The 22,403-nt window shown below is 35.7% G+C and overlaps 1 long non-coding RNA gene across 6 annotated transcripts; it reads left to right on the top strand.

Moving 5' to 3' along the window:
* The first annotated feature begins 6,485 nt into the window (after positions 1–6,485).
* Positions 6,486–9,413, top strand: LOC109135935 (uncharacterized). 6 transcript variants are annotated; one of them, XR_008970320.1, is made up of 7 exons: positions 6,487–6,668; positions 6,940–7,035; positions 7,144–8,126; positions 8,364–8,409; positions 8,607–8,651; positions 9,183–9,225; positions 9,302–9,413. It is a non-coding gene; the product is annotated as an uncharacterized LOC109135935 (long non-coding RNA). The 6 variants fall into 6 exon arrangements; XR_007268438.2 differs by having other exon boundaries at positions 6,486–6,668; positions 7,144–8,409; XR_007268437.2 differs by having other exon boundaries at positions 6,486–6,668; positions 7,144–8,409; positions 8,543–8,651.
* The last annotated feature ends 12,990 nt before the right edge of the window (positions 9,414–22,403 follow it).

Here is a 22,403-nt window from a genome sequence, read left to right as displayed (position 1 = left end):
TATTTAATCCTCCGTAAATTTATGAATCTTTTAAATATATTTTAATGTATAGTTATTTATATTCAAATATAATTTAGTATTGAAATGATTCATTTCTTTAAATGTCGACTCTAATTGGGCATGAGGAACCCAAACACTATATGGATTTGGAAAAGGACTCATAGTTGAGTATGGGGACCCAAACACTAATTTCATTCATCATTAAACTCTATTTGACCCCAATCACCTTTTCTAAGCCACAAGGGAAACATATATAAACCCCATAAATCCTATTTTTCCCACACAATTATTTTCTCTCTCCTATTTCCTCCCATAATTTCGGCCCTCTTATTCTTTTTCTCTCTATTTTGTTTTTCTCTCTCCTCCTCTTCGGCACACTCCGCGCCGGTGTTGCACGCCGCCATCGCCGTCCACCAGCTGTGCCGCACCGCCGCTGCCCCTCGATTGTCGCGTGATCTTTCCTCCATCTTTTTTGGTTTGATTACTTTTCTTCCTCCTCAAGTTTTTATTTTAAGTTTATGGTTTTAATAATTTTTTTAGTTTGATTATGTTTAAAAGTTATAGTTTGATGATTTAATTATGAATCTAAGATTATATAATTTATTTATTGAAGAAAAAAATTCAGATTTACTTAGGGCCTGTTCTCTTCGGCATAAAACAACTGAACTGAACTGAACTGAACTTATTGGAGCTGAAATGAACTGAACTTATTGGAGCTGAGCTGAACTGAACTGAACTGAACTGCACTGAATTGAATTGAATTAAATTAAATTGAATTAAATTGAATGTAATAAATATATAAATAATATTTTAAACAATAATAATATGAATATTAAATAATATTTATAATGATAAGTAATAATAATGAATAATAATAATAATGATTTTGGATATTTTTAAATGATAGTTATAAATAAATAATATTAATAATCATAAATTAATAATAATAATAATAATTAATGATAATAATGATAATTAATAATAATTATTCTATATTATTTGTATTAATATATTAATACTTGATGATGATATATAATAACAATAATATCTAAGAAGTAAAATAATATTACTATTTTAATAATTAGATTTAATAATATAAAAATATTTAGTAATAAAAATAATGATTGGGTTGGACCGCGAAAATTACATCATAAACCGTCTTGACGCGATTTGATTGGTTTATGGGCTAAAAAAAATGGGTTTATTTGTGCTTTGACCTAAACCATGTTCCTCCTAATAATAATAGTAATAATAATGAGTAAAGCTATAATAAACAAAATAATATATAGAAAACAACAATAATAATAATACTTAATAGTAAGATATAATATAATAATAATGATAATAAAATAATAAGAGTAATTAGTAAAATAAATTATACGTACCAACATAATAATAATATTTAACAAAATGGTTATAAAAGAATGGAGCTGAACTGAACTGAACTGAACTGAAAATAAGCTGGGGAGAACAGACCCTTAATATGTTTGGATTTTTAATATCAAAGCATGTATTTTCAGGGTTTTAAAGATTAGAAAATCATAGTAGTATATTGTAGTTTATCAAATTGAGTATTCTTATAAATTTAAATATATTTAAGCATGTTTAAAAGAATTTTTAATATATTATATTTTCCTGGAAATTTGAAAAGGGTATTATGTTGGAGTTTTAAGGGTTTTTTTAATGACGAGTATAGTATGTAGTACTATACTAGTAAGTAGTAATAATTGAAGTTTTAATGATGGGAAATATTTTTAAACACTCTTAAAGAGGGTTTAAAATATTTTAAAGTTGATGGAAATTATTTGAGTATTGATTTGTAGTTATATTGATTATCAACATTCGATTTTTGTTGCATGTGTTGCTGGAAATTATTTAAGCTTAAAGGGGCGTTCTGGGTGGCGGTTTTTGGTGAATATGGTGGGATTCTGGTGGTGGTGATTTGAGGGAGGCAATAATGGTTATTTATAGGCATAGTTGGGGTCTAATTTTTGTGAATTGTGTTGTTGAAATTGGTAGAAAAATTGAATTTTTGGGAGGGTTTGGTTTGGTTTGGTTTTGAGTTTTTAATTGGAGTTGAGTTTTTGTGTGTATAAAAATTGAGCCTTGATTTAAACTCCATTTGAGTTTTTTGCAAAGAAAAAATGGAGATGGGGAACTTAAATGAAGGCAGTAGTTCTATATTGAGTTTTTTTTTCTCCTTTTCTTTTCCTTTTTATTTTTAGTACCATCAATTTGTGCAACATTGAATTAGAAGTACTTTGTAAAACTCTAGTAATTAATTTGTTTATGATTATTTCTCTTCCTACTTTTATTAATGTTATTATTTAATCTAACATTCACTTGTTATTATTTGCAACTCTTGCCATACATACAACATATATTTATTCAATGAAGTAATTATCATTTACCATTACTTGGATATAGAGTAACAAATTTCAGTCATAACTTATGATTAAAGGAAAATTTTAACCGCTACTTATTATTATTTAATTTAAGCAAGCTAATTTTTTTTTGAATATTACAGTTTATACCTAAAGGATGAGGCTGATTTGTGGTGGATAGAAAATGAGGCTAGACTGAATGTTGTGGAAGGTTTTTATTAGGATTCTTTTGTTACCATCTTAAGGGGGAAGTTTTACCCTGCATTTGTGAGGAAACAGAAAGCCTAAGAGTTCATCAACGTCAGGATGGGGAGTATGACCATCTCTGAGTACTATAGCAAGTCCATAGCACTGTCGAGGTTTGCACCTGAGGTAGTAGCTACCGAGGAGTTAAAGGCTCAAAGGTTTGAGCAAGGTTTGACTGAGGAGATTCAGCTTGGGGTTAGGGGGTGAGACTTTCTCATCTCTAGATTTTGTGTATGGAAGAGCCGCCCACATTTATGGTCTTTAATCGAGGCAGGATAAAAAAAGACGATGTATACTAGGGGAAAAAAAAGGAAGGGCTGCGGAGGAAGGGCTGCGCTTTTTCTAAAAGCGCAGCCCTTCACTTAGTAGGGCTGCGCTTTTGAAGAAAAGCGCACCCCTTCTTAAAAAAATTTGAAAAATTCATCTTCGCGGGCTTCAAATATTAAGCGGGATTCGTCAAATATATTATCCCTCATTCTCTCTCCTCTCTCACGTCCCTCATTATTCCTTTCCTCCTTCTCTCTCCTCCTCTCTTCTCTCTCATCCTCTCTTCTCTCTCAAAAACTCCCATAAATGTTTGCGACAAAAACCCTGAAATGATTTGCACTAAACATGGCGACGGAGTCCGATTGCCTATTGTGATACCTTTTCGGAAGCGGAACGGGCCAACGAGTCAAACACACTGCTACGTCGTGACGTTTAGGCTTTTTAAGCCATCCGAGTTCGTTTAAGCCTCCAAATAGCCATTTGAAGTTTTTCCGATTTTTTTCCCCTTAAATTATGTATTAGGGTTTTGTTTTATGTATTTAAACATTATTAGGTTAATGTTTGGAGGTAGTTCTTGTATTTTCAGATCTATAATGTTTTTGTATACTTCTCTTTGTTTATTTTGATTAATGTTCTTGTATACTTCTCTTTGTTTTGATTAATGTTCTTGTATACTTCTCTTTGTTTTGATTAATTTCTTGTATTTTCATCTTTGTTTTGATTAATGTTCTTGTATTTCCAGATCTATAATTTCTTCTCTTCTGTATATTAGTTTTTGTTCCTTTTTTTCATTTTCGTTTCATTCTTTTTTTTTGTTTTGGGTTTAGTATTTTCGTTTCATTTCTCTTCTCTTCTGTTTAATTTCAGAAAATGTGAGATTATGAGTAAAAAAATGTCAAAAAAATTTTTTTTTTTTTTTTTTTTTGGTAGGAAGGGTTGCGCTAGTTAGGAAAAAGCGCAGTTGCGCTTTTTCCTAACTAGCACAACCCTTCTAGCTTAAGGGTTGTGCTTTTCTAGCGTAGCCTACTTAAAAAGTGAAGGGCTGCTACTGAAAGGGCTGCTGTCAAAAAGCGCAACCCTACATGCCTTTTTTAGCGCAGCCCTTCTGCATTTTTCCACTAGTAGTAGGCGAGAAAAGAAAGGATTTTAATGCTGAGGGAAATCAAGGGAACTTCGAGAAGAACAGTAATAGGAATGGGAATTTTCAAGGAAGGAATAATCAGGGCTACAATAATAAGGGTCAATCTGAGAGAGTGTACCACAACAATAAGTGCAGTAATAACCATCCTAGTAGAGATTGCAAGGGACACTTTAGTGACCTGTAACTACTATCAGAAGAGGGGTCATATGGAGTATGAGTGTTTTGCTAAGGAAAAGAAAGAGCAAAATGGCAATGTGAGTGGTAATCAGGTCAGATCCGGGTTCAGCCAGTCGGGAAACCAAGGTTCTAAGCCTTTAGGATCGCAGAACTATCAAGGGAGTTACAATAAGCCTGCTAGTGAGAACCACAACCAAAATAAGGCTCTAGGTAAACTGTTCGTGATGAGTCGCAATGAAGCTAAAAGATCTACCGATGTAGTTTCTAGTACTTTTTCTATTAACTCCGTTCTCATTAAAATGTTGTTTGATTCGGGGTGACTTATTTTTTTTTTTGTTTCGTCATCGTCATTAACAGTCTGGGGTTAGTAGACTTTGAAGTAATTGATTTGCTTATTAGTATACCTACCGGAGAGATCATAAGGTGTACCAAGTTCTTTAAGAATTTGCCTATGAAGATAAGAGACTGTGTATTTCCTTCTGATTTAATAGAATTCAATTTGGGAGACCTAGATGTTATTCTTGGGATGAATTAGTTAGGTTTTTACAAGGCCATGATAGAATGTGAAGTTTAGAAAGTACTTTTGAGAAACTCTTTGGGGAATTTGACCTCCTATATACGTTTTGGGGAGCTTAAGAACTTTAGTTGGGGTTATTTCTGTGATGCAAGTGAGGAAATTGATGAAGAAGGGGTGTAAGCTATTTTTCTATAGTGTGCAGGATGTGAGTAAAGAGGTTGGGGTGAATATTAAGGATGTTCTAATTGTGAATGAGTTTATGGATGTATTTTCGAGTGAGATTTCAGGTATGCCACCTACTAGGGTTGTTGAGTTCACCATAGACTTAGTTCCTGAAACTATACTTATATCCAAGGTACCTTATAGAATGGAACCTCCTGAGATGAGTGAGTTGAAGATGCAATTGCAAGAGTTGCTGGATAAGGGTTATGTTAGGCCTAGTGCATCACCTTGGGGAGCTCTTGTATTGTTTGTGATAAAGAAGGATGGGAGTATGAGGTTGTATATTGACTATAGGGAGTTGAATAATATAACCATCAAGAAGAAGTATCCTTTTCCTAGGATAGATTACCTATTTGATCAGTTGAATGGACCTAGTGTGTTCTCGAAGATTAATTTACGTTCGGGGTATCACCAGTTGAGAGTAGCTGATAAGGATGTACCTAAGACTGTGTTGAGGACACATTATGGTCATTATGAGTTCATCGTAATGCCATTTGGGTTAATCAATGCTCCTGCCATATTTATAGATTTGATAAATAGGATTTTCCATGAGTTCTTAGATAAGTTCGTGGTGGTATTCATTGATGATATTCTGATCTATTCGAGGAATGAAGTAGAGCACGATGAGCACTTGAGGATTATATTGGAGATTCTTAGGAAGAATCAGTTGTATGCCAAGTTCTCTAAGTATAAGTTCCGTTTGGAGAAAGTAGCGTTTTTGGGTCACTATGTGTCTAAAGAAGGAGTCTCAATAGGTTCGGCCAAGATTCAAGCTGTTTGTGAGTGGCCAACTCCAAAGAATGTGTTAGATATTAGAAGTTTCCTAGGTCTAGTTGGCTATTATAGGAGATTTATGAGAGATTTTTCGAAGATAGCGAAACCATTGACCAACTTGATCAAAAAAGAGTCAAAGTTTGAGTGGAGTGAGATGTGTGAAGAAGCTTTTCAGATTTTAAAAGAACGTTTGACCTCCGCACCTGTTTTGACCCTGCCTGAAGGAAATGAGGAATTTGAGGTGTACAATGATGCTTCAAAGAATGGTTTGGGATGTGTGTTACAATAGAATGGAAAAGTAATCGCGTATGCGTCGCATCAGTTGAAACCTTATGAAGCTAATTACCCTACCCATGATCTAGAGTTAGCTGCTATCGTGTTTACCTTGAAAATTTGGAGACATTACCTTTATGGGGCAACTTGTAAGATATTTACTGACCACAAAAGTTTGAAGTACATTTTCACCCAGAAAGACCTCAATATGAGAAAGAGAAGATGGTTGGAGTTGATTAAGGACTATGAGCTCACTAGTGGAAAAAACTTCTTGTGCTACTTGTCAAGTGCTTCGGTTGAATAATCAACCCAAGCACTTGTGAAAATTTTAATATAAAAAATTTACAAGTGCTCCAGTTGAATAGTCCACCGGAGCACTTCATGTCAAGTGCTCCGTTTGACTAGTCAACCAGAGCACTTGTGAATAAGTGCTCCGGTTAATCAACCCTAGCACTTGCACAAGTTTTCCTAAAAAAATAACGAAACCTAAAACTTCCTCAGCGCCGTTTCATTTCTCAAAGTCACTCTCTCAAACTCAAGTAACTCTCTCACTCTCTCGGAGATCGCACTTCGTCTCCTCTCAGTCGGCTGGTCGTTGCCTCGTCGTGGTCGGTCCGCGGTCCGTTCAACTAGTGGTGCGTCGATCGTCGGAGTCTTGGAGAAAATGGTGAGTTTATGTTTCCTCAATTGTAATCTGAGATAAATCTAGCCCTAAATTTGGGTCTCCTCTTAACTTTGATTGTTAGAAGATAAATCTAGCCCTAAATTTCGTGATTCCTGAATTTTCTTAGTCTCCTCTTAACTTTCTTTCTCTTTCCGGCAGTTAGTTTTTGGTAATAATTCAATACTTTGATGGCTTAAAATATCTCTCTTGTTATGGTGGCTTTTTCTTTCTTTTTACTTCTTTTCACTTAATGCCCTGTATTAACTGAATGCAGGATGAGGTTGTAAAGGTGTCACCCCATGCTCGTGCGATAAGGGATGTGGATGACGAGGAGCTTCGTAGCTTCTTCTATGGAATGTCACCGTGGCAGGTAAATAGTTTAGAGCCTTGAAGAACTTGATTGCTAAGGGATACCATGTGTGATGTGATTAGCTGTTCAAGATCTGATTTAATTAAATTAGTTTTTCCAATTTTGCAGTTTATACTCATTGTTGCTGCAAGCTCAGTAGGAGAGGAACTCTTCTATCGAGCTGCTGTCCAGGTTAGTAGACGTATTCAATCATTTGGGAAATTTCCCATTAGCTGATGGAAAATTTCATAATTTATTTTCCTTTTTTATGACTTTGCCACTTGTGATAATTGAAAAAGTTGTATATAGTACTGGATATTGTTTTTTGAAGTCTCTTTGGAGTGCTCCAAAAAGGGATCTTGTAAAGTTTAAAAACACTATTTCCAATTGTATGCAAAAAGACTATCTGTAATGACTATTGCTTTGTTATATGTTCAGACTTGGTTACATTTTATAACATAACAGACCATACATATTTCTTAAACTTGAAAGATGCCTTAAGATGATGTCCCTCAGATGAACGACCTAAAATGCAACTGTAGATCAAAATCTATTCGCCAAGTGATTTTTAAATCTTGGAAATTCGTTCTATACCTTTTTTCTGTATGTATTGAATAATCTTTGTATATAATATATAGTTCCGGTTGTTAATGTTGTTTTAGTTATTGTTGCATATTTCCTGATTTATATCACTTTTCCATATTATAACGTGTTTGGCGAGTTATTAGTTGACTTGGAATTTTCTGTTGATTTCGTAATTGTTCTGTTTTATGTTCAACTGAATTACGTCTTGAAATTTTTGCTGGTTTGTTTTACATTAATTAGGGGAGAGTTTTCGTTGTTGCCGCTGCCGTTGCTCTGAGAAGTAATGCTGGTTATATCTTGTAGTTGGTGTTGTATTTGGAGGTTTTAAAGATGAGTGATAACTTGATGGATAAAGTGACCTCTTTGGGTGAGCGTCTGAGGATCGGCGGGAGTGAAGTTAGTAAGAAAATGAGTGCTAGTGTGAGTTCTATGAGTGACAAAATGAAGGAACTATTCCAAGGGCCGAATCAGGCAGATAAGATTGTTGAGGAGGCGACTGCAAAGAATTAATGAGTTTGAGATACATTGTAAGGAATTTCTTGCTTTGAGTTCAGTCTCTGTTTTTTTGCTCCAATTTTGTTCCATTTCTTTCGAAGAATTCAATGAGTTGATGAACTTGAGACACATTGTGCAACTGGGTTATTAGGGCTTGAAATTGTTGATGAAATTGTACTGGTAAAAGCTTTATATTTCAGATTAAAGATGTTTCTTGATTTTATTTATTGGTGAGCCTGAAATTTTGTTGGTTTCCTTTTTCTTTGTAGTTATAATCGAGAGGGCATGAGAATAAGTGTGGAAGGAATCCTACTGGTATGCTACTCTCTTATTTAATTTTGGGGATTGATGGGACCTAATCACTCTTTATCTCTACTCCTTCATCTTCGTTTTTTTAACTCTTACAGTTCAATCATCATCATAATCGCCTCAATTTTCTTTCTCCTAGGGTTTTCAATGGAAGTTTTTAGGGGTTGTCTCACTAACTAGGTCCGTTTCTTCGCAATTTGTAGAACCTCAGGATTCTCCATCTGATTTCAAGTTCAAATTACTCTGAGGTATATTAGGTATTTGTTTAAAATCTGTATTTTTATCTTATTTTGCAAAATTGTTATAATGAACCTAATTAAGGTTAGAATTAATAGGTGAATCGTTACAACAATCTATTCATCCTCCTTTCTCCTTAGATTGCATCTCTTTTTCTAGTTAAATTTCTTTAATTGCATATTTCGTTGGTATGTTTTCATATTTTCTAGGAATTTGCAATTTAAGCCCTATTTTCTGTTTAAAATTATAATGTTAGTCCACAGATTTTTGAGCATTCTCTACGTTAAGGTTTTCATCTAGGTTTCAGTAATGACTTGGTTTTAATAATGTATTTGTTTGAAATTCTGTTTTTTTTTAGCGTATGGCTTGGTTTCACCTATTACTTCTATGTTAGCTCTTGTCCTGTCTGATGTTAATTTCTCTTTGAAATATCATTTGCCCAGGTTATTCTTCTGTTTTAGTTTCTTTGGTCAAGTGTGATGTAAGAGATATCATTAGAGCCATAGCTTCATAATGAAAACAGAAAATCAAATTGAAAGTAGGATATGGTTTACAAGAAAGAAGCAAAAATGGACTAAAATTTAGGTGAGTGAGCTTATTATGTGATGTTCTGACACTTGGCTATTGCGATCTTAGCTGTTTGCATGTCATTTATATACAGGTGTGGGACTATCAGACAAAAAGCTGTGTTCAGACTCTGGAAGGGCATACACACAATGTTTCTGCTGTCTGTTTTCATCCTGAACTTCCCATAATAATCACTGGTTCTGAGGATGGAAGCACTTGATAAATACTCAAGTGCTCGTATGGGGTCTGCTACGGGTCAAATACGGAGCACTTGTATGGTTTTTAACCAGAGCACTTGATGTTTTTTCCACTAGTGGCTAGACATCCAATATCATTAAGGGAAAAAATTGTAGTTGCCGATGCCTTAGGTAGAAAGTTGAGCCATAACATGAGTACCTTGGTAGTTCCTGAGGGATTGTGTCGAGATATGCAAAGGCTTAGCATAGAAATATTAAATCCTTAGGATCAAAGAGAGTCAAGTTGGATGTAACACCCCGATAATTCTCTGTTTTACAAAATACCTTTTCAATATAAAACTTAGAGAACCATCAAAGCATTATCGCCCGTGTGATAACGTATCGGCTTATTTAGAATCTTGCAGCGGAAAACAAGAATTGAAATATAATAAATAATCAAAGTAACTTGAAAATCAAACAACACTATTAATGTTAACTTCAAACCAAACTTAAATATAAAGTATCTACTAAAGCAATAGATAAAACAATCTGCCACACAAGCTCTCCATTCCTAGATCCCTATGTTGCAACATCTGCAAACCTGTAGATGTCAATGCACTAAAGAATCTGCTCACCAAGAATGGATCATCAAAGAATCAATAAGGCAAAGCCATGATCAACACATACAAACAAAGCACGTAACCAGCAAAGCTGAGTACTACATAATAATAAATGACATTCCTAACATGATACTAATAAGTAATAAGTAGGGATAAATAATAACATAACGATCTAATAATCTGTAGATAACTTTTACTGAACTAAATTTTAACCATCTTTTTATTACTTTAATGGAATAGTTATTGGAACGAGTTGTCTAACTAAAAACCAGCCTCCACTTAACCCAAATCAACCTCTAACAGTCGATGGTTTTCTTCGCCTTTACAACTTATGATAGGAGAATTCAAGAGGAAGACTTTAGATTGACCAAAAAAATAGAATTAGATCCTGAATGACATCATTTAATAGCATATCATGAGAGGCAATCACACACACACACACACACACACACACACACACACACACACACACACACACACACACACACACACACACACACACACACACACACACACATATATATTAATATATATATATATATATATATATATATATATATATATATATATATATATATATATATATATAGGGGAAGGCTCTTGTGAGAACACCCTTCTTAGGTGAGAACACCAACTTATGTGAAAACAAATCTGAACCATTGGATGCTTTAAATCTAAGGATTTGGGATTTTTCTCAATTACAATCTCATTCCCGCATCACACGACATTTTCATCCCAACTCATTTCCATTCTCTCTCTTCACCTCCTCACTTTCTCTCCTCTCACCATCATCAATGGTGGAATCAACACCAGCAACATGCGGCGACCACCACTACCACCGCAATTCTCTCCTCCACCTCCTCCCTCCAATAAGTGATTCAAATTCTCTCTCCTCTAACTTTCGAAACCGCCACGCAATCATCATCGAAAACCAGTGATTTTGACTATTATTCTGCCGAACACATTATCGGAATCAGCTATTTGTCTTCTCGTTATTTGCACGGTGCTCGGCAGATTGTTTTGGCTTCGATTTTGTACGTGGTTAATTGTTCGTCGAACACTTGTGCGTTCTCTCGCCGCCAACCACGTCGACGTCGATCGAGCATCGCCATCAATGGTGTCTCACTAACATCAACTTCAATTGATAAGCCTAGCTAATGTTTCGGATTTGCTATTATCGTGGATTTTTTTGCATTTTATTTTGATATTTTACTTCTATTTTCCATTTGTTGAGTTTTTGTTGATTTTCGTGCTTATGTTGTTGTGTATTTGGTCTAGTTTAAGGAATTTAGTCACATTATCACCATACATGATCAAGATGCAAAATGTATATCATGTTCTAAATAAATGAATATCATGTTCTAAATTAATGTATATCATGTTCTAAAATAATGTATATCACGTTCTACAATAATGAGCAACATGTTCTAAAACGATGTCCATCATGTTCTAAAGTGATGTACATCATGTTCTAAAACAATGTACATCATGTTCTAAAACAATGTACATCATTGTCTGACCTACATCTATTCTCACATATGATATATGTTCTCACAGAAGGACCCATTCTCACCGGATCAACCCTATATATATATATATATATAATTATTATATATATATAATATATAATATATATATATATATATATATATATATTATATATATATATATATATATATATATATATATATATATATATTCATATCAGAGTCACAAAATTTGCTTCTCATTCCAATTCACGGTTCATCGGCGTATCATTAGTGATGGTGGATTTCATTTTAACAAAAGAACTTTTGAGGCCCTAAAGAAATATGGTGTCTACCATAGGACTGGTCTAGCATATCATCCTCAGACAAGTAGGCAGGTAGAAGTGTCTAATCGTAAGATAAAGACTATCCTAGAGAAGGTGGTAGCTATATCTAGGAAGGAATGGAGTGATAAGTTAGTCGACACCTTATGGGCATATAGAATTGCTTTTAAGACCCCTATTGGCACCACCCCTTACAGGTTAGTCTATGGGACAACATGTCACGTAGCTGTTGAGCTAGAGTATAAGGCTTTTTGGGATGTTAAGGAGCTAAATCTTGATGTTATATTAGTAGGAGAAAAACGCCTACTGCAGATTAATGAACTTGATGAACTCCGGTTGAATGCCTATGGTATAGTTCGCGTCTCTACAAAGAGCATACTAAGAGATGACATGATAAGAAAGTTTTGAGTAGCGAGTTCTCTATTGGTGACAAGGTTTTATTGTATAACTCTAGACTAAAAGTTTTCCTTAGTAAGTTGAAGTCTAGGTGGTCTGGTCCATTTTCAGTCACTAATATATACTAACAAGTTTGGTTCCATTGAGGTGATGAATGCAATAGGTAAAAATTTCAAAGTTAATGGCCAATGCTTAAAGTTGTACCATACATGAATCCTTGTTGGATCTGTGGAGGAATTCTACCTCCAACCCTCTCCCCCTTCTGCTTGAGGGATGAGGCTTTATGGTCGTGTAGGACCTTTATAAACCAACGCTGCTCGGGAGGCAACCCAATTTCCTTCTCCTTTTTCTTTTCTACTTTTTACTTTTTATTTTTGCTATTTTTGTAGTTTGATGAGAGAGTGAGAGGATACCAATCATCATTCTAAGGTTATATGTGTGCAGGACTTTTTAGCATAGCAGTTTGGGTTGTTGTCCAATTGAAAAAAACGCATACAAACCAAGGAAATCATCTAACTCTAGTATAATAAATACTTATTGTTGCGGTCATTAAGTGGCCTATTGCGGCGGTTTTGGCCGCACATCAATTAAGGGGGCAACAATAGGTGATTAATATATTGCCGCGATTTAAAACCGCAACAATATTTGAACATATTGCTGCGAATTCTGGGTAAAACCATAGCAATATATTTATTTTATAACATATTTGTAAAGCATATTGATGCGGTTCCTGGCCAAAACCGCAGCAATATATTACACCTATTGTTGCGGTTCCTAGCCAAAACCGCAGCAATATGTATTGGTACAGGTAATTTTTTTTTTTAGCATTTTGCCATCAAATTTGAAAGAAAAAAAGGCTGAAAGAATATAAACCGCTACTAAAAATTGTAATATATTATTACAATATATTTAAGGCAAATTATAAAAAAAAATCAAAGATATAGTATCAAAAAAAAAATCTAAAAAGAAATTATAACAAAACAGATCTGAAAAGTGAATATATGCATCGTTCAACTTGAGAGTAGGACCTTTTTTACAGTGTATGTCATGAGTCGAATATCCATGTATCCAGCCCTTTACTAAACCAGTCAATAGAAGGGGAAAAAAACGATCCAAAAGACACGAGGCAAAAGCAATAACATTAATATTCAAAAGGCAAAAGCAATGACTGTAACTTTTAAAACAAAACAAAACATGCATAAATTTTAATCAATTCAGTACAAGCTCCGTAGTCCATACACCAAAAATTAAACCCAAGGATAACATCTATGTCAAGATAAAGAAAAAAAAAAAGAAAAAAAGACAATGTACAAAATTCAGAAATTTGAGAAAACTAACATGTTAAAATTCATCAACAACCCAAATTGAAATCTAAAAGTGAAATCTAAAATAGATCTTAAGAGTTGGTGTGTTGCGGTGGCTAAGATGAGCGGCGACGAACAGAATGAGAGAGGATGAGGGTGTTGCGTGTGGCTAAGATGAGCGGCGACGAACAGGAGAAGAGAGAGCATGAGAGGATGAGACGAACAGGCGACAAACAGGCGTGTTGCGTGTTGCTTTCCCAGTTTCAGGCGACGAACAGGAGAAGAGAGAGGATGAGACGAACAGGCGACGGACATGTGTGTTGCGTGTTGCTTTCCCAGTTTCAGGTGATGAACAAGAGAAGAGAGATGATGAGAGGATAAGAGGGTTTAGAGGAAGAGAGAAGATGATGGGAGGAGAGGGAGAGTGGCATGAAACTGATGAGAGGAGGAGAGAGTGAGATGAGCCGTGAAACTGCTGAGAGGATGAGGAGTGAAACCCTAGATTGGTCCTTTTATATTAATTTTAAAAGTCTATTGCTGCATTTTTAGAAGGAACCGCAACAATAGGTCAAAATAATATTTTATAATATTATTTTAATATATTGCTGCGGTTTTTGCCGGAAACCGCAGCAATATGTTTGGTCAAATAGTCAAAAAATTTCATAAAACTTTTGTTGAAAACACATTGCTGCAGTTTTCGGCCGGAACCACGGCAATATGGTTATTTTATATTTTTTCTTTTTACTTGATATATTGCTGCGTATGGGTAAAACCGCAGCAATAAGCAATTATTCTACTAGTGTAATCGGGCTGTCGCCCGATCCTATTAGGCAAACCCGCCCGATCGGGTCCCCTGCAACAAAAAACTGGGCAGAAGAAAAAGTAGCACGCTCGATGTCATCGGACCATATCGTCTGATCGGGTGAGCCTCCTTCAAAAATTCGGAACGACAAAAAGCAAATAAGTAGGTCCGCCCGATCCCATCGGGAAACCTCACCCGATTGGGCTCGCAACAGAATTATGGAAACCAAGAAAACGTATTTCGCCGGATCGGGCCCGTGACCAAAATTGGGCAGAGAAAACGAAGGAAAAAAGGTGCCCGATCGGGCTCGTGTCAGCGGGGGTTCCTTAAGTCTGATTTTTCTAACTTTCACTCACTCTTTCTCTCACTCTTTCTCTCCTTCAAACCCTAACCCCCAATTCTCATCTTCTTCCCCAAAATTCACCCTCCACCGTTAAAGCACTCCATTCAAGCTCCTTCAATCTTCACCAAATCACTCGTCTCATCATCTGCTACAAATTTCTTACTCTTCAATTTCTTTCACTCCATCCATCACATTCATCTTCTTCCTCCTCCCTTCCACCAATAAAATGAGTGAACAAAAGCTTCCTTCAATCATCCACCATTAGAGAGTGAGAAATTTCTCACATTTTTGGCAACCACGCAACATGTATTTGAGGCGGCGAAATCTGCCGCTGGGTCACAACCACCACCCCACCTGCCATTCCCCAGAACAACACTTTTCCAGATGTCATCTTCATCATGAAAGAGCAGCGGGAACGGTTTCAACGCCTAAAAGGGTACGAGGTGAGTCCTACCGCTTTCCTTGATATTGAATTTTTAAATAAATTGGGTTTTTCCTCTGAATTCAAAGATTTCATGAAAATAATCGGGATGGAATCATTTTTTCACGTGCATGTTAACACCTACCCCGTACTTTTCTATGAATTTTATAGTAGTCTAACGGTCACCAAACCCCGCACTAGACCCGTATCCTATGTGTCCTATAGACTGCTTAATCAGGACTTTCCCTTAACCCTCCCGGAGTTTTCTAGAATACTTTGCTTCCAATGTCAGGGGGAGATTAGGCATCCCCCTAATTACCACCATCATGATACCTACTATGCCATCACGGGAGACGAAAATGACTTCACCCTGCAACATTGTAATGCCGAATTCATCCACTAACCCATCTTTAAAATTTGGCTAAAGTTCATGTCTAAGACACTGTTTGTGCGGCTAGAAGGACAATGGATCCGGAGGGTCGAATTGTACTTGATAGGAAGCTATATGCTTCAAGGGACCCCTCACCGATCTCAATACAACATCCCTCATCACGTTGCACTACAAATGGAGCGTATTGCTACCACCTTCCCTAAGAGGCGAGTCGATGGTACCTTGACCTCTCGTGCCATAGTGAATGGGGGTTTCATTACTCGTTTACTAGAAAAATCCCAGTTTTGATGCGACCCGCTACCAGCCGGCCCTAGGACCTATCCTCATGGGCTATGTAGATCGCGTCCACTGGTTAAAGTTGGCTGTTGACACATGCCAATGGCGCATTAACGGGTTGCGCTCCATTGAGTTGCCTAGTCCTCTAGCAAAAATTGACCTAGACAACCCCGTTATCACCTTCCCATTGCCGGTATTGATTTTCCCACCCCTATCCCAGAGATACCCGAGCGCACCTTTCACCGCCGCCCACCCCATACTGAGGATATCCCTTCTACTTGTAATGCTCCCCCTCCCTCATATCCTGTTGTTCTTCCTTCTTTTGGGTTTCAAGATATGATGAGCATGCTACAGCGGATGGAGTCTAGCATTAATGCCAACACTGCGGGCCATCCAGGGCATCAGCCAGCAGGTTGATGCTAATTCTGCAACTCTCTAGAGCATTTGTCAACGTGTTGATACATTGGCCAATGATCAGCATCTGACTATGTATCCCATGTACGACGAGTACTGCCGCCTTCATCGGATTGCTGAACAAGATGCGCACCCATCTTGGTACACTTGGAACCCAGTTACAGCCAGCCGGGATCCAGTAATAGGGATGGCGGAGGTGAGGATGATGATGATGGTGATGACACGTACATGGATGACTGATATCCATGTTGCTCCTTCCCCTTATTGCAATGCGGTCATTGCCAAGTTCAGCTTGGGGGGAGGATTTCTGTGAGTACTTCTCTCTCTTTTACTACTTTTTAAGTTACTTAAGTTAGTTTAATTGCTTTGGAAAAAAAACACAAAAATTGAAATGTTGATGAAAAAACACCAAAAATACGAGTTGAATATGAATAGATGGATTGCTTTCCTGTGCCCCGAACTTTGCTTTGAAAAGTGATTTAATTCATTATACTGAATAGTTGGGAATTTGTGATTGGGATGTTGTGATATGATCTCTGATTGCCTTGATCTTGAGTAGATTTTGATGATAAAGCGCCTACTTTAACTGCATGCTTGAATTGGTTATATTCTGAGGATTCATTCTAGCCTTAGGATGTAAAACTATGTTCGGTATATTCTTGTGTGTTAGTTCCTTGTAGCATTCTTATCTTGATATTGGCATTGTACTCGTTGATTTCTGATGACTTTGGACATCTGCTGTGATAGAGGTGTTCATTTGTTTGTTTTTAAGCCTCATAGTTCTTAAAAGAATTATTTTTTCTTCCTAGCCCCGCTGAGCCTAATGACTTTTTTGGATCTATATTAAGCCACATTACACACCTTGAGCCTTTGCAATGATTATTATCCCAAGACTAGCTTGGGGGAGCATTTATTAGGTTGATACTATATTGTGTGGTTGATTCCGTGGGTTGGTTGGAAAATAATGTTTTGTTGGTACAAAGTAAAGTGAAAAAGAAAAAATAATATATGAAAATTCTCCATGGTTTTCATTCATTATATTTCAAGAAATTTTGATTCATGAAAAATTATAGAAATTATATTGAAGGAGAAAATTATTGTTTGGTTCGTAAAATATCAAAGTTGGTTATTATCTTGGTCATGTTGTTGAGGCTATGGGAACTGTTTCGACCACATCTAGTCCTACTAGTGTTTTTTGCTCCCCTTTTCTTGGCTTTTCCACCACATTTCTTAAATAATTTTCGTACCTTTACCCGAGCCCTATTACAATCCCGAAAAAGACCTTTTGAGCACGTGTTTGATTGTTTATTGGAATAATACAGAGTTAATATGCCAAAGTTGAAGATTAAGTTTATTATTTCAGTCAACTTGATTAGGATGAGAGATATTATACCTTTTTAAACACATGAGAATGTGAGTGGGAAGGGCTATTATGGTTGGGTTGATGAGTGATCGGACACACTTCATGCTCGCCACAAACTTGAGAGGAGTGACACCTCGGTGAGCACCTTTTCCAGATTTTCATGTTATGTAGGGCATCTACATCTGACGGTTTGCTTAGGTGATTGGTGGTCAGGGTAATCTGAGCAACTGAACTTGAATTTTGCCTGCTTGAAGGATTTTTAGTTGAAAATGTTTGAGTTCGAATTTCTTATTTGAGGGGTGAAGCAATTTTATTCATATTCATGTTGTACTTTGCTTAGGGACAAGCAAAGGTTTAGCTTGGGGGAGTTTGATGTTATGATTTTATATAGAGTTTTTCCCCCTACTTGTATGTTAAGAAGGATGTTTATGATGCTCTAATTAGGAGCCATTTTGTACTAACTTTCTCCATCTAGTTGTGGTTTGTTGTTTTGTGTCGAATTGCAAGTTTTAGGGAATTATTCCCTATTTTCTTCTGTTATATGACCGTTATACTGGATTGGAGAGGTTTGATGCTGAGTCCCAAGGTCCTGAGGACACTTTCCAGGACCCTTGAACAAAAGAAGAGTTGAAGACTTGACACTTGAACCCAAGGAACGAAGAAAAGTGGTCAGGCCCGATCAGATCGGGTGGCTTATCCCGATCGGACGCCCAAGAGACACAAATTACTTTGGTTGCGGGCTCGATCGGGTGCTTACGCCCTGTCGTAAGTCGTTGTTGAAACCTGATCGGGAGGTTCGGCCCGATGACATCGGGCGCCAAGGGAGATCCTGTTGAGTGCACTGCTGGAATAGAAGGTGGCCCGATGACATCGGGGGGTCAGCCCGATTGCATCGAGCCCTTGTGATTACATCGGGCATACTTGGCCTGATCGGGCAGTGACCCAACACGCGCGTTTAATGAATTACGGGCTACTTTATAAGACTTTTGTCCTATTTGTTTTAGGGCTAGTATAAATAGGCAAATTAGAATTTCTATTATTCATCTTTGTTTTAGCCATTAGTTTTCATAGTTTTCTCTAGAGAGTGATTTAAGAACCTTAGTTTATTGCTTTTCACTTTGAATTCAAGATAAAACCTTTGGATTATTCCCAAGTTCAATACATTTCTTTAGTTTGGTAATCTTTCTAGTTTATGACTTTTCACTTTGAATTCAAGATCAAACCTTTGGAGTATTCCCAAGTCCAATACAATTCTTCAGTTTGGTAATCTTTCTTTATTGCTTTTTCTATTGTTGATTAGATTACTTTCTTAGTTATTTGCAATGTTTTAAAGTATGACTTTTTATATTGATTTTGTTATTGTTTTCATAAATATGAGTGAGTAGTTCTATTTCTAGGATTGTGGGGATCGATGTATGCAATGAGGGATTGATAGATTAGTCTAGTTGCCTTGTATTTCAATTGTTTTCTGTGGTTGAATCGTTCATGCTAGATTTATAAGTTAGGCCTGATTTATATTTCTAATATCGCAATACTGAATATGCTTCGAGAGGAGAGATACCGTATAGACTTTCAATCATTAGGCAAAGTGATCCTTGACCATGCGAGAGCGGCTAGGTGATCTTTGAGGGAGGTAATGTTCGAGAGAAATTACATGTGCCCTAGATTAATTGACTTATTAGGTGGTTGTAATTCGTCCTTGATTTCCTGAGTTCTATGCATAGTGATCCATAATCCTAGTTTTTTTTTATTAATTGATTCATACCTTCATGTTTAATTCTGTTATTTGCTTAGTTTAGTAACACAATCATCTTCATCTGATTTTGTTAGTATAATATTAGAGTTCAGATACAATAATATAAGTTTCTCCTTGTGGATTCGATCCTGACTTCCCTCACTACTAGTTAGTGAACCTTAGGTTATTTTTTATTAGGTGATACGACTTTAGCCTATCACTAATTGAACTAGTACGCGTACGTACCTTTTAACAGAGAATCTTCGTTGACTACTTAAAACGTTCCGCTTATGAAGTTGGGACCTAATCCAATAATAAAAGTATTTCAGTGCTAAGTCCTTGATAGTATTAAAATAAATTAAAATCAGCTTATCCAACTATGTATAATATGATGTTTTGAATATTAAAAATAAACGTTCTTGTTGTTTAAACTTTCTTTTCATAAACTTTATTGAAACTAACATATTTAGAAACTAATTAATATACTTGTAAATCTCATTTTTGTTACTTTATATTATACTTGGTTTATATAATAACAAAACTTACACAAATATACATGAGTGTAATAAAATCATAATTGAAAATTAAAATCATTCTAAGAACCAATAGTATAATCAAGGATCTGATTTCCTTTAGCTTTCACTACACTTTATATACAAAACCAACTTAAACCATTATATACACAAGTATTACAAAAATCAGATTTGAGAAATAGAATTATCATAAGAACTACAGCATAATTATGAATCTGATTTCTTTTACTAATTTTATACTTTACTTATAATTACAAAACTTAATCCAAGATACATAAGAATAACAAAATCAGATTATATAAATTAATTTAAAGAAGAAAAGAGGGAGGATAACCACCACACGCCGACCACCACACGTCACCGGCGAGCATTGAACTGTAATCCCCGTAAATTTCTAAATTTTATAACCATATTTTAGTATATATATTTATATTTTTAATATAATTTAGTATTAAAATAAATTATTTCTTTAAATAGTTGACTATTTGAAAGTCAAAGGAATCATTTTTAATGATTTAAAGAAGTTAAAATATTTTGCTTAGGCATGCTTTGAAAAATATGTGAAATACATTTTGGATTTGAAAAAGGAGTCTAATTGGGCTTGAGGAAAACAAACACTATTTAGATTAGGAAAAGGTCTCCTAGTTGGGTATGGGACCCAAACACTAATTGCACTCATCATTAAACTCAATTTGAGCCCAATTACCTTTTCCTAAGTCCACATTCCACTGTTTGAAAGTTGTTGAAAAAAGGTAAATTATGGTCAAACACATCAAGTACACATCCAAGAGTGACAGAGGCACGCAAATTGACAAGAATGAAGTGGTTTTAGGCCATATTTATCCTCCTACACCAACTACAAATTAAAAGCAATCTTCCATGACATGCAAAATGTGATACATATAGATGAGAAATGGTTCTACTTAAATCACGAAATGAGGAGATTTATCTCTTACCTTTTGAGGATGACCCATATAGGTGTTGTCAATCTAAAAGGTTTAGGATAAAAATAATGTTCATGGGTGTTATTGGGAGGCCAATTTATGATTCAAATGGAATTAAAATACTTGATGGAAAGTATTGAATATACCCTTTTGTTCATTATGTAAGACCAAAGAAAAGAAGTTACAACAAAGAAGCAGAGACTATTGAAACAAAGTCGGTTGAGTCAGTCACAAAAGAAGTCATCAGAAGAATGCTAATTGACAATGTCATACCTAGCATTATGCAAAATTAGCCTGCCTATTAAACATTCAATTGTAACAGGATAATGCTAGACCACACATATCAGATGATGATATGGAATTCAAAGAAGTTGCAACACAGAATGGGTTCAACATACAACTGGTAAATGAACCACCCCAATCTCCTTATCTCAACTTGTTGGATTTATGTTTGGACTCTTCAATCAATTCAAAATCAATCATTTCCACAAAATGTATATGAGCTTATAACAAGAGTTGAAGATGATTATGACTTCTATGACACACAAAAGATTAAGTTTTCATGGTTACAGTTACAATATGTGATGCCTGAGATTTTCAAAGACAAAGGAGGTAACAATTACAAGAATCCTCATCATGGAAAAACACATTTACAGAGAATTGGGAAATTGCCAGAGAATGTTGAGGTTGAATAATCCCTACTTGATGAGGGAGTTAAGTACCTTAATTAAGGGAGGTTTCTATATTTTCTAATGTGCAATATTTCAATGAAGGAGAGGAAGTGGATGCATACTAGGTCAGGGTGGTATATGACATTTTTTTGGCATTGCTAATGCAATTTTATTTTCATATTGATGCAAATAATGAGGACTGCTACACCTAACCACATATTAAGTATTAGGAGGAACATGATGACATTTTTTTGGGTAGACAACATTTTGTGTAGAAGGAACATTAAGAAGTTATGGTTATGTGTCTTTTGTGTAAATATGTAAGTGTTGAGGCAATCATGTAATGTAATGCATGTTATGAAGATAATGGTAGTTAAGTTTCCTTGTTATGTGTAATTAGTTTTATTTACAAATGAGATCAGGTTATGGGAACTCTCCACCCTAATTGTATATGACATACAAAACATTAAAATGATAACTTAACATCATTTAACTTCTTTAATGCTTTAGGGATTAACATAATCATCAGCACATAGCCCATGCTTGATTACTCAACAAGTTTGAATGCACTTTACTTGGAGCCCAGAACATGGGTTATGTGATATGTTGAGTCCCTTCATCATTTGCATTAGATGTGTAACACCCCCGCCGACCCAAACCCTTCTTCATTTAGTAAATCTCGAGTTTTGGGGAAAAATAAATCCACGAGGGTTCGACTCGACGGGTGGTGCTACCGACGCAACTATCTCATTGGAAATAAATGCAAGGCTAAGTTACAACACACCAACTCAAATTCATTAATCATTACAACTAAGTAAATTGTTCATTAAATATTACTAATTAATTAAGTGTTCAGAGTTCCAGCGGAAGCTAATCATATGCTAAGTGGATGACAACTCTAAATGATCTCCCTTTTGTTCCCCCGGTCGATTACCCACCTGCACAAATACATTGAAAAGAGACAAGAGAGACAAGCTCCCAAAAATCAGAAAAACTG

The sequence above is a fragment of the Beta vulgaris genome, chromosome 1 (genome assembly GCF_026745355.1).
Source record: "Beta vulgaris subsp. vulgaris cultivar EL10 chromosome 1, EL10.2, whole genome shotgun sequence".
Taxonomy (NCBI): domain Eukaryota; kingdom Viridiplantae; phylum Streptophyta; class Magnoliopsida; order Caryophyllales; family Amaranthaceae; genus Beta; species Beta vulgaris.
Note: the sequence above shows the minus strand (reverse complement) of the source record. Positions and strands in the feature narration are given on the sequence as shown.